General features: G+C 41.6%; 1 protein-coding gene across 1 annotated transcript in view; it reads left to right on the forward strand.

Annotated features, from left to right (window-relative positions):
• Positions 1-12,836, forward strand: part of LOC140195872 (uncharacterized) — a 128,619-nt gene that overhangs the window by 84,817 nt on the left and 30,966 nt on the right. The window lies entirely within an intron of this gene.

The following is a 12,836-nucleotide window of genomic DNA, read 5'->3' on the forward strand; positions in this document are numbered from 1 at the left end:
ATGAATATGCATTTTATACAATCGTAGGCTAGGAATAAGACATAAGTAGTGCCATACAAATAATTCTTTTATTGGGGTAAGTTATGAGTTCTTCCCAACGAGGTGGATTTTACCAGCAGGTGCCAATGGTACTGATCAGAAGTGTTATTTTTAACCCAAGTTTTGGGATTTCCATACATGTGCTGCTGAATGTGGTAATCAGAGAATGGTTGACTGACTTAATTGTCACCACACTTCTGGCACCAACAGGATATACTAACCCTAACTGTGCATCTTAGGAATATGGGAGGAAACCAGAGCACCAAGAGGAAGCAGAAATGGGCATGGGGGTAGCTTACAAAAACCTTATAGACACCAGCAGAAATTGAACTCTTTGTTTATATTTATTGTGTTTTTTATTATTGTGTTCTTTACCTTAACGTACTTTTTATGCTGCAACAAACCCAGAGTAATAATTATTTTGTTCTCCTTTACACTTGTGTACTGGAAATGACATTAAGTAATCTTGAATCTTACAGCTGGCATTGTAACGTGTTATGTTAACCACAATGTTACCAGACCCACCCCACAGTTTTTCTGTAGGATGGTTGGAAAATGTTGCTGACTGCTTGACAAGTTTTTGTTGCTTTTGTAAGAATAAAACTGTTTTCTCACATGGAATCTCATTGAGAATGCAAGCCATTGTGGTGTTGGGCAGAAAGAAACACAGTCTACAAATCCGTGAACTCAAATGAATCAAGGACAGTGGAAGCAGATAGAATAATTGTCTTTGTTCTTGCCGCATGCTTGGGGTTGGAAGCTGCCATTTTGTGAAGACACTGTATTCTCCATTTTGTGAACTTGACATGCTGGGCTTGATCAATGTTTTAAAGAAGACACAATGATACTTTAGGTAATCTGCCAGACCAGGGGTCATTTCCAAATAAGAAATTATTTGTGAGATGTTCTTTGGTTGGATGTAACATGTAGGTTTGTGAATGCTGGGGTTAGTGTCTGCCTGGAGTGATTCGAGCTCATTGCTGATTGAGAACAAAGAGCCATAAATTATCGACTGTCACTTGATGGGAAGAGGGCAATAAATGGATGCTGGCTTGGAGCAGAGCCAGTAACGAGGTGTTAAAGGTCAGACACATGGCCAATGACACTGGAATGCAACATTTGAATTGATAAGGAATGGATATAAGAGTGGAAACTTCGTGTGTGCTGGCAGTGGTAACTTCGAAGAATAACCATCGCAGATACAAGCGTGAGCACAAAAAAAACACGTGGCGAGTGAATCAGGAACATGAGGAACACCTGGGCAGCGTAGATTCCTTTGCCCGGGTAATCCCTTTGCTATTCTTTGACTATTCAGGAGTGTGGTGATATCAGGTGTCACATGTAAGAACGTGATTGGACAGAGTCGGGAGCATGCGCAGAAATGATAGAATGATCTAGAAACTGTATGTTAAAGATGTGCTTGCTGTTTGCTGTTGTAAATAAACGTTCTAGTTTTAATTCTTCCAGAATATGGTTTGTTCTTAGTAACCCACGGTATGTGTAAAGAACACAACATGGTGTCAGAAATCGGTCTGGAAGAATAATTTGTTTTGCTTACACGGGAGAAGCGAAGATAATCGAAAAAAAAGAGTGCAAACTTTTTCGTTGTTTGGCAACAGCTTTAAAAATGGAAGTTTTGCAACCTCTATCAATGCTTCAGCTGACTGGAAACAGCTGAAAACTGGAAAAGATTTAAACAGCATTTTGAAATTTATTTTTCGGCGATCAGAGCAGAAAATAAAACGGGAAAAACAGAAGCAGCAGTCCTGATGAAGGGTCTCAACCGGAAACATTGATTGTTTATTCATTTCCATAGATGCTGCCCGGCCTGCTGAGTTCCTCCGGCATTTTGTATGTTATGTTGTAGTTGAACAGGATACTGGTGAGACTGCATTTGGAATACCGTGTCCCAGTTTTGGTCACTCTGTTACAGAGAAGAGGCCATTAAGCAGGAAAGAGTGCAGAGGAGAATTATAGGGTTATAACTTGGATATGGAAGACCAGCAGGTTAGGACTTTGTTCATCGGAGTGCAGGAGAATGATCTTTATAGAGGTGCATAAAATCTTGAGAGCCATAGATAGGATCAATCAGCATTGTCTTTTCCCAGGGTTGGGGAATTGAGAACCAGAGGGCATAGGTTTAAGGTGAGATGGGAGAGATTTAATAAGAGCCTGATGGACAACTTTTTCCATATATTGACTGAGCTGCCAGAGGAAGTGATTGAAACATCATTTAAAAGGAACATGGATACAAAAGGTCCAGAAGGATTTGGGACAAAAGGAGGCAATTGGGACTAGCTCAGACAGGAATCTTGGTCGGCAAGGACCATTTGAGCTGAAGAATTTGTTTCCATGCTATGATTCAGACTCACTAACTCTATGGCTGAGACATCTCAAATTCAACTGGATGATAGCTTTCAGTTCACCTGTTTTGTTTAAAGGATGATAGTTAATTTAGTTTAACTAAATAAATTATCTTCAGAGCACTTTAAAAAAAGATGTAATTCAAACTGATTTACAATGGGATAAAGTTCAAACATAAAAATAAAAGGCAAAATTATGTTACTTAAAAGCAAAGTTGAATAAATAAGTTTTGAGCTGGCATTTGAAAGTATCATTTGAGTCTGCATCCCTTATGGTTTGAGGTATTGAGTTTTACAATTTAGAAGCATAATTTTAAAAAGCTGAGGTGTCAATTATCTTTTGTGGAAGATTGTTTGAATTTAAGAGACCAGTGAAAGAAGACCTGAGAGCTCGAGCAGGATTATAAAATGAATGCGATTCTGTGATGTACTCCAGTCCCAGACCATTGAGAGCTTTAAAAACAAATAAGAGAAATTTAAAATCCATTCTTAAAGATAAAGGAAGCCGAGGCAGAGTAGTTAGAATGGGAGTGATACCTCATCCTGGTTTTAGTTAAAAGTCTAGCAGTGGCATTCTAAATAAGATAAAGTTTGTCAATAGGTTGCTTTGAAGACTAGTAAAATATGTGTTGCAGTAACCTAGTCTATTCGTGAATTACACTTTGTGGTTTCTCAGCATCGTTACATGACAGAAACAGATGCACTGTACCTTTGCATTATTTCTTAGGTGTAGAAATGGTGCTCTGGTTACTTCCTTAATGTGAGGTTTAAAATTCAAATCTGAATCAAGGATAACACCAAGTCTATTTACTTCTGATTTTCCATGAGGAGCCAAGTTCCCAAGTTCATTTAGATCCCAAATCTATTTGGATTTTCAGAAGGCCTTTGACAAGGTGCTGCACATGAGACTGCTAAACAAGATAAGAGCCCATGGAATTACGGGAAAGTTACATACGTGGATAGAGCATTGGTTGATTGGCAGGAAACAGACAGCGGGAATAAAGAGATCCCATTCTGGTTGGCTGCCGGTCACCAGTGGTGTTCCACAGGGGTCGGTGTTGGGCTGCTTCTTTTTACGTTATACATCAACGATTTGGATTATGGAATAGATGGCTTTGTGGCTAGGTTTGCTAATGATACAAAGATAGGTGGAGGGGCGGGTAGTGCTGAGGAAACAGAGAGTCTGCAGAGAGACTTGGATAGATTGGGAGAATGGGCAAAGAAGTGGCAAATGAAATACAATGTTGGAAAGTGTGTGGTCATGCACTTTGGTAGAAGAAATAAACAGGCAGACTATTATTTAAATGGGGAGAGAATTCAAAGTTCTGAGATGCAACGGGACTTGGGGAGTCCTCGTGCAGGATACCCTTAAGGTTAACCTCCAGCTTGAGTCGGTGGTGAGGAAGACAAATGCAATTTTGGCATTCATTTCCAGAGGAATAGAGTATAGGAGCAGGGATGTGATGTTGAGGCTCTATAAGGCACTGGTAAGACCTCACTTGGAGTACTGTGTGCAGTTTTGGGCTCCTTATTTAAGAAAGGATGTGCTGACATTGGAGAGGGTTCAGAGAAGATTCAATAGAATGATTCCAGGAATAAGAGGGTTAACATATGAGGAACGTCTGACCGCTGTTGGACTGTATTCCTTGGAGTTTAGAAGAAAGAGGGGAGGCCTCATAGAAACATTTCGAATGTTGAAAGGCATGGACAGAGTGGATGTGGCAAAGTTGTTTCCCATGGTGGGGGAGTCTAGTACGAGAGGGCATGACTTAAGGATTGAAGGGCACCCATTCAGAACAGAGATGCAAAGAAATTTTTTTAGCCAGAGGGTGGTGAATCTGTGGAATTTGTTGCCACGGGCGGCAGTGGAGGTCAGGTTATTGGATGTATTTAAGACAGAGATTGATTGGTATCTGAGTAGCCAAGGCATCAAAGGTTATGGTGAGAAAGCAGGGGAGTGGGACTAAATGGGAGAATGGATCAGCTCATGATAAAATGGCGGAGCAAACTCGATGGGCTGAATGGCCGACTTCTGCTCCTTTGTCTTATGGTCTTATGGTTTATCAGGAAGTATATCTGTTTTGGCTTTGGGACCAACCAAAGTTTTATCTCATTTCAGTTTTATCTTCATTTAGTTGTATGAAATTATTGCTCGTGTATTGGTTTATTTCAGCCATACCAGACGTCAGAGAAGATGGGGTGTAACACACACAGCAGTCCTGCCGAAGGGTTTCGGCCGGAAATGTCAACTGTTGTTTTTGCTGTAGATACTGCCTGGCCTGCTGAGTTCCTCCAGCACTTTTGTGTGTTACTTGGATTTCCAGCATCTGCAGATTTTCTCTTGTTTGAAGATAGGGTGTTATTATCATCAGGCTTGACCAAGATAGACAATTGTGTGTCATCTGCATTACTGTGGAGATCAAGTTCATGCTGTCTAATGATGTCTCCTAAGGAGAGTATGTTTAAAGAGAAGAGTAGGGGGCCTATTGGCAGCTTCCCTGAGCAACACCAAAAGGGACATTGTGTCTCTTCGTAAAATGATCTTCAAGGCAGACAAAAAATTTTCTCTCTGAGATATATGAACAGAACCAATTAAAGGCACTATCAGAGAGGCCAATCCAGATCTCAAGGTGATCTCAGAACTGAGACTCTGTTTGCATCAGTGGTGAGCTGAGGGTCACAGATAATTTTGGTCAGAGCCATCTCCGTGCTGTGATTTACTCTATAAACTGACTGAAACTTTTGTAGAATATTGCTCTCATTCAGAAAGTTGTTGCATTGGTTGAAAATGGCTTTCTCAAGATTCTTTCCCAGGAAGGGAAGACTTGATCTAGGCCTATAGTTAGCTAGTATCTTGTTATCAAGGTTTGGCTTTGTGGGTGGGGGATTGACAGCTGCAATTTTGAAGGCATCTGGAAAAACTCCAGATGTGTTTAAAGATTACCTGAACAGGAACCAATATCAAACATCAAAGCAGATCAGATAGGAATAACTGGATTTTAAACTACTGTTAAAGAATGTGAAAGCAGAATTTAGGCAGGCTGTAACTTAAAGGATCATTTCCGTCTGTTTTCTGCTAACAGCATAATGAGACATGAGATAGTAGGTTTGCGAGTGGGTTTGGCAAACTATCCTAACATTAGTTGTGGGCGCAAATGTATACTTTAGTTCAGGCAGGCTCCATGTGAGCTAAATTTGCAGTCAAAATTCTCTTGGGATGTGGAAAATCTCTGGAATGCATTTTCAAGACACACTGAGAGAGCTGTATCTGCCTTTGATTACTTTTAAGGAGGTATTTGAATAAATGTCTATTCAGAGCAACATTTAAATGATGGAATGCCATAGAAGATCACTGAGTCCATCCAAAACCCAGCTATTCCCATAGCCAAAGGCAAATGCATTCAAGTCATGATGTGATTATGCCATTACCTGGAAATTACTGTCACCAACATCTGTGAACAAATGTTTAACACATTTGTTTGAAAAATTCTGCCTGATATTTTAGCTAGGGGGCTTAACTATTAAACTGTGACACGAAATAGGAATGTGTTTGGCATTCATCGATCAATTTCACTGATATTTCTAGGTGTTCATAAAATTTCTAGGTTATTTCTAGGTTATCATAAAATGTCAGTGTAGCTACACTATTTTCAATAATGTTGTGTACTTAATATTTCAATAATATCTGAGTAATCTTGTGTGTGTGTATATATATATATATATATATATAGTTTGATTAGGCATTCTTGGGCACCTCGCTGAAAGTAAAAACTGTTACAAGAATCACTCCTTGAAATATTGATCTGTGAGACACAGAGAATCTGTATTTACCAACAAGTAATTTTTATTGTCTCAACTAAAAGTCATGTGGGTTCACAAACTTAACTACCTGTGTGCACCCCACTAGAATCCCTGACCCTCCATGAACAGAAAAGGTATTACCCAAGAAAGCAGTTTACACTGGCCAGGCGTTCTTCATGGTTCCAATCTCCACGTGTCTGTGAGGCCCTCCTTATGGTCGGTCTCTGGTTGCTGGAGAGTTTTCACCCCTGTGTATTTGGAGCACCTGACTCTTCTAGTGTTCCTCATCAGTTGAACCAGTGGGTCTCCATCCCATTGGCTCAAGGTCACCTGACCGACCTTGATCACCTTCTTACTGGTTCTAGTCCAGGACTACAACCAACATTGTTTCATGTTTCTGCCCACCCCAGCCTTGTGTGTTAGTGTCTTTCAGCTCTGACTATCCAAACCAGTTAAATGAGGTGACCCAGACCTAGTCTAGCCAGATTACAGATTGCTCCTTTGGCAGGTCTGGCATTTTAAATAATAAGTGGCTACTCATCTGAGAATGGTCATTCCCTGAAGTTCCTTGTGTCCACATTCAAATGCCCTGATTAGATTATCCCAGGCCAAGAATCAATTCAGAGTCCACAAAGTGCGGGGAAACAAAGACAATTGGTTTGTCTGCTTCCCCTGTCCTTGATTCATCAAATCCACTAATTGTAAACTGTAGTTTCTTCTGGCTGACAAGACGAAGCCAGATCTGCATTCCCAGACTTTCAGACAAATTCCTTTGAATTAGTTTAATGTTTTGAAGTTACAAAGCATAATTTAACACTGTGAATCCCTGAATAAATCCACTCTAAATGTGTATGTAAAAGCAACTAGACCATAAAAAACTTCGTCCTCACTAAAATGTAAATAACATGTCCTGCAAGCATAATATCACAAAGGCCTGTACTGTTCTATCACCACCACACAACTGTTTTAAGATGTATTGAAATTACCCTCACTTCAAGAGTAAATGTCATAATTCTGTCTCCAAGTATTTGACTAACTATGAAATGATGGAAGAAAGTCCGTTAGGTTACCTCACCAATGTATTTCAAACTATTGCCTTGGAACTTGAAGGGAATTGTCAAGGATTTCAGGGGTATTACTGGCATTTGACCTAATAGTGCCAGCATCCTTTTAGACTCTTGCACAGATGAGGAAACCCTGAACTTGTTAATGAGTCATTCCAGTCAAGATGGCATCTGGGTACAATGTTCCTTTGGTCCTCAACATCTTCTGGATAGATCAGAAAACCATCTTTTTCACTTCTTTTATGTCGTTTACATTTGTTTCTCATCTTAAATATGATTCTAGAAGAGTTGGTCCCTGTATTTTGCTGTTTGGAGATTGTTTGTGTGCTTCAGCACTCTGTAATCGAGGATTCCGGGAGGCAGAGGCAGCGTGAGCGAACCTCGTGGCAAGAAGGCTGCAGGATGGCACACAAGCCGATGTTTGACCCCATTTCACTAATAATAGCTTCCATTGTTCACTGATTAAAGTACCGAGGGCAATTGAAACATCAAGGCGAGTGTGGAATCTGGAGGTCATTTGAGTGTTCCAGTGCTCAGCAGTCTCTGAGAGGATTCCGTGAGGCAGAAGCAGCATGCGTGAACCTTGAGGCGGGCAGACAGCAGGATGAGGCACAAGCCGATGTTTGGCTTCATTTTGCCGATAAAAGCGACAAGGGAGATTAAAGCATCGAAGCGAGTGTGGAGGGATGAGTGCCGGCTGCTTGCCTTTTGATTGGTTACTCTGTACTGCAGAGGTACTGCCACTGCACCCTAAGAGTGTTGCCCAGGTTTTTTCTGCATTTTGGATGTGGACTTGGACTATAGGCTCTCTTTTTCAGTCTTATGTTTTTTATATTCTTTGCTTTTTCGCCCGACCTTCTCAGTCTTTTTTGTGCGGGGAGGGGAATCGATGTACCTAATGCATTTTGTTTTTTTTTTTATGTTGGAAGAGGGATTTGAGAGTCGATGTGCTTGATCCGTTCTGTTCGGTTTTTTTGTGCAGGAAGAGGGATTTGGGGATTGATGTGCTTGATCCATTTTGTTCATTTTTTTTAGCGGGGGAGAGGGATTTGGGGGTCCATGTGCCTTATCAGTTTGTTCCTCTTTTTGTGCAGGGAGAGGGATTTAGGGGTCAATATGCCTGATATATTTTGAGTGGAAAGAGAGATTTGGGGGTCGATGTGCCTGATTCGTTTTGTTCAGGTTTTTTGTGTGGGAGGTGGGATTTGTGGGTTGATGATTGCCCTGCCTTTCTTTTCTTTCTTCTTTTCATGGCTACCCGGAGAATCGAAGAATTTCAGAGTTCTATACTTCGATAATAAATGAACTTCCAAACTTCTTGAGTTTCACTTTCTCTTGATGCTGCCTGGTCTGCTGGTTTTTTGCAGTACTTAATGTTTTTATTTCACACTGTGGTAATATTCTCTAATCCACATTTCAATCGCTTTGAGCTTTGAAGTTGATTTCCAGTCTATTGTTGAGGTATCTGTAAGGTGAAGGAATGCAGTTGGACTCTATTCCCTGAACATTGAACTAGCCAAATAGACCTTTTCTGGTTCTGTAAGGTTCTGTGCTGCATCTTGGGCCACTGCCTATGAGAAAATCAATTTGCAGCAGTTCACAGGACCTTGTAAAGCTTAGAATGTAAGCTGATCTTTCAGATCAGAGGAAAACATGGAAACAAATAACTACCAAAAACAGATGAACTTGAGGAAATAATAAGTAAGGAGCAAAAGAAAATAAATGTCCTGCTTATAGTTAGTGTTTACTTTTAATATAGTTTAATCTGCATGCTTTCTGAAGGAGCCGGCTGCATGGCAGCCTAATTGTGATTTTGAAGGTTGTCATGCATGCTTCCGTACATTTCACTATCAAGTAGGAGGACCTGCTGAGTTCCTCCAGGAATTTGTATGTGTTCCTCAATATTGCCAACACCTGCAGAATCTCCTGTGCATATCACTATCAAATCATGGGTCTGGAAAGCCCCAGGAATGAACTTTACTCTGGGGCTCATGTGTGGAGGCGAAGCAACACTTCTGGGTAACCTTGTGTTTCTTCTTCCGTTCTCTGGTTTTCAGCAAAGTTATTGATAATGTTACTTAAATGTATTATATACTCAGTAGCCCCTTTATTGGGTACACCTGCTCATTAATGCAAATATCTAATCAGCCAATCATACGGCAGCAACTCAATGCATAAAAGCATGCAGATATGGACAAGAGGTTCAGTTGCTGTTTAGACCAAACATCAGAATGGGGAAGAAATGTGATCTAAGTGGCTTTGACTATGGGATGATCGTTGGTGGCAGACGGGGTGGTTTGAGTACCTTAGAAACTGGGATGTTCCAGAGACTGCAGAGTATAGTGCGAAAATCAAAAAAACACCCAGTGAGCGGCAGTTCTGTGGGCAAAAATGCCTTGTTAATGAGAGAGGTCAGAGGAGAATGGTCAAACTGGTTCAAGCTGACAGGAACTCAAATAATCAGGCTTTACAGCAGTGGTGTGCAAAAGAGCATCTCTGAATGTACAACACGTCAAACGTTGAAGTGGATGGTTACAGCAGCAGAAGACCATGAACATACAGTCAGTGACCACTTTACTAAGGATAGATGGTACTGTTGGACAAGTTTGTCTTATCCTTTAACTTTCTAAACTTCTCTTCACCAGAATCTCTTTTCCCCCAATCCCTGTCCTCCAACCATTTAGTTTGAAATCTTATCTACAGTACTGATTATTAGGTGTAGAAAGAATCTCTTCCCAACCCATTTCCACTGAAGCACAATGAAAGATCTTCCTCTTTCACCAGTTCACCTGGGGCCTTAAAACAACAATTATTCCTTTTAAGCAAAATTAAACATCATGTCCTGCTCTCTTGAGAAAGATTCAACTTGAATTAACAGATTTACAAATTGAACAAATGTAACATAAGGTTAAGACCATTAAGCAGAAGCCATTTCAGTGGATCTTCACTTAGCTCATAGAACAACTGGACAGCAAAGAAGCATACATCAGGGTGCTCTTTATTGACTGCAGCTTGGTATTCAATATTATCATCCCCTCAAAACTAATCATCTTATCTCTTTCACCAATCAACTTCCCAGCTCTTTACTTCATACCCTGCCCCTCTCCCAGTTTCACCTATCACCTACCTCCGTGTACTTCTTCCTCCCCTCCCCCACCTTCTTAGTCTGATGCCTTTCTCCTTCCTTTCCAGTCTTGATGGAGGCTCTCGGCCCAAAACATTGACTGTTTACTCTTTTCCATAGATGCTGCTTGACCTGCTGACCTCCTCCATCATTTTGTGTGTGTTGCTTTGGATTTCCAGTACCTGCAGATTTTCTTGTGTTTGCAAAACTAATTAATAAGCTTCAAGGCCTTGGCCTCAATACCTTCTTGTGCAACTGGATCCTTGGTTTCTTCACTTGCAGACCCCAGGCAGTTTGGATTGGCAACAACATCTCCTCCATGATCTCCATCAGCACTGGCACACCACAAGGCTGTGTGCTTAGCCCCCTGCTCTACTTGCTTTACACTTTTGACTGTGAGGCTAAGTACAGCTCCAGTGTCATATACAAGTTTGCTGATGACACCACTGTCATTGGCCGAATCAGCATACAGGAGGGAGATTGAAAATCTGGCTGAGTGGTGCCACAACAACAACCTCTCACTCAATGTCAGCAAGACCAAGGAGCTGATTATTGACTTCAGGAGGAGGAAACCAGAAGTCAATGGCCCAATCCTCATCAGGGGATGGGAGGTGGAGGGGATCAGCAACTTTAAATTCTTCGGTGTTGTCACTTCAGCATGTAAGTGCAATTGTGAAGAAGGTACCGCAGTGTGCCTCTACTTTAGAAGATTCAGCATGACATCTAAACTTTGACAAACTTCTGTCTATGTACGTTACGGAAAATCCTGCAAAAAATAGTGGATACAGCCCACTGCATCATGGGACACATCTACTCAAAGCGTTGTCTCGGGGAAACAGCATCCATCATCAGGAACCTCACCACCCAGCTCATGCTGTCTTCTCACTGGTACCATCAGGAAGAAGATACAGGAGCCTCAGGACCCACAACACCATGTTCTGCAACAGTTATTACCCCTCGGCCATCAGACTGTTGAACCAGAAGGGACAACTTCACTTGCCCCATCACTGAACTGTTCACCCAACTTATGCACTCATTTTCAGGGACTCCTGATCTCGTGTTCTCAATATTTATTACTGTTTTATTTATTATTATCATTTATTATTTTTTTCTTTTGTATTTGCAGAGTTTGCTGTCTTATGCACATTAGTTGTTGGTCCGTTCTGTTAGGTACAGTATTTCATTGATTCTTTAATGTTTCTTGGATATCCTGAGGATGCCTGCAAGAAAACGGGTCTCAGGGTGGTACATAGTGAGAGGTTTAGAAGAGTATGAGAGGCCCCCTCTGAATGCACTGCCCTCCACTCTGTCTGCACCAATTGCAATCTTACCGTCAAACCCGCAGACAAAAGGGGAGCTGTTGTAGTCTACCTTACTGAGGGCACAAGGAAACTCTGTGATACCTCCTCTTACTTACACCTTGAAAAGAACCCCACTCTGAACTATCAGAAAATTGTCTCCAACACCATCACTGACCTCATCAACTCTGGACAACTCCCATCTATTGCAACTGAAGTCTTAGTTCTCTTCTCACACTGCTCATTTCTACTCCCTATCCAAGAACCACAAATCTGACTCGCCAAGTAGACCAGTTGTTTCTGCCTGCTCCTGCCTCACTGAACTCTATCCTCATATCTCAACTCCATTCTGTCCCCTACATCCATGCCATGTCACATGCTTTCGAACTTCTCAACAATTTTCAATTCCCTTACCCTGACCAGCTCATTATCACCATGGATGTCCAGTCCCTATACACTTCTATCCCCCATCAAGGAGGCCTTAAATCTCTCTGCTTCTTTCTCAACAAAAGACTCAACCTGTTCCCCTGCACCATCACCCTCCCCCTGCCTGGCAAAACTGGTCTTCACCCTCAAGAATTTCTTATTCAACTCCTCCCTCTTTCTCCAAACTCAAGGGGTAGCCATGCCTTCCTTTCATTGGCTACAGTCCATGTTCCAAGCCTTCCCTGGTAATGCTCCCCAACTATTTCTGCACTACATTGACAACTGCATCGCTGCTGCTTTATGCACCCATGATAAGCTTTTCAATTTCCTCAACTGTGCCTCCAATTTCCACCCTGCCCTTAAATTCATTTGGTCCATTCCTGACACCTTTCTCCCCTTTCTAGATCTTTCTGTCTCCATCTTTGGAGGTAAGCTGTCTACCGACGTCTTTCATAAACCTACTGATTCTCGTGGCTGTCTTGACTGTACCTCTTTCTATCCTGCCTCTTGTAAAAATGTCACTCCCTCTTCTCACTTCCCCCATCTCTGCCGCATCTTTTTCCAGAATGAGGCTTTCTTTTCCAGGATATCAGAGATGTCTTTCTTCAAAGAACAGGATTTCACTTCCTCCACCATGCTCACCTGCATCTACTCCATTTCCTGGATATCTGCTCTCACCCCATCTTCCTGCTGTCTTATCTGGTATAGAGTTCCTGTCGTC

The sequence above is a fragment of the Mobula birostris genome, chromosome 4 (assembly GCF_030028105.1).
Source record: "Mobula birostris isolate sMobBir1 chromosome 4, sMobBir1.hap1, whole genome shotgun sequence".
Lineage (NCBI taxonomy): Eukaryota > Metazoa > Chordata > Chondrichthyes > Myliobatiformes > Myliobatidae > Mobula > Mobula birostris.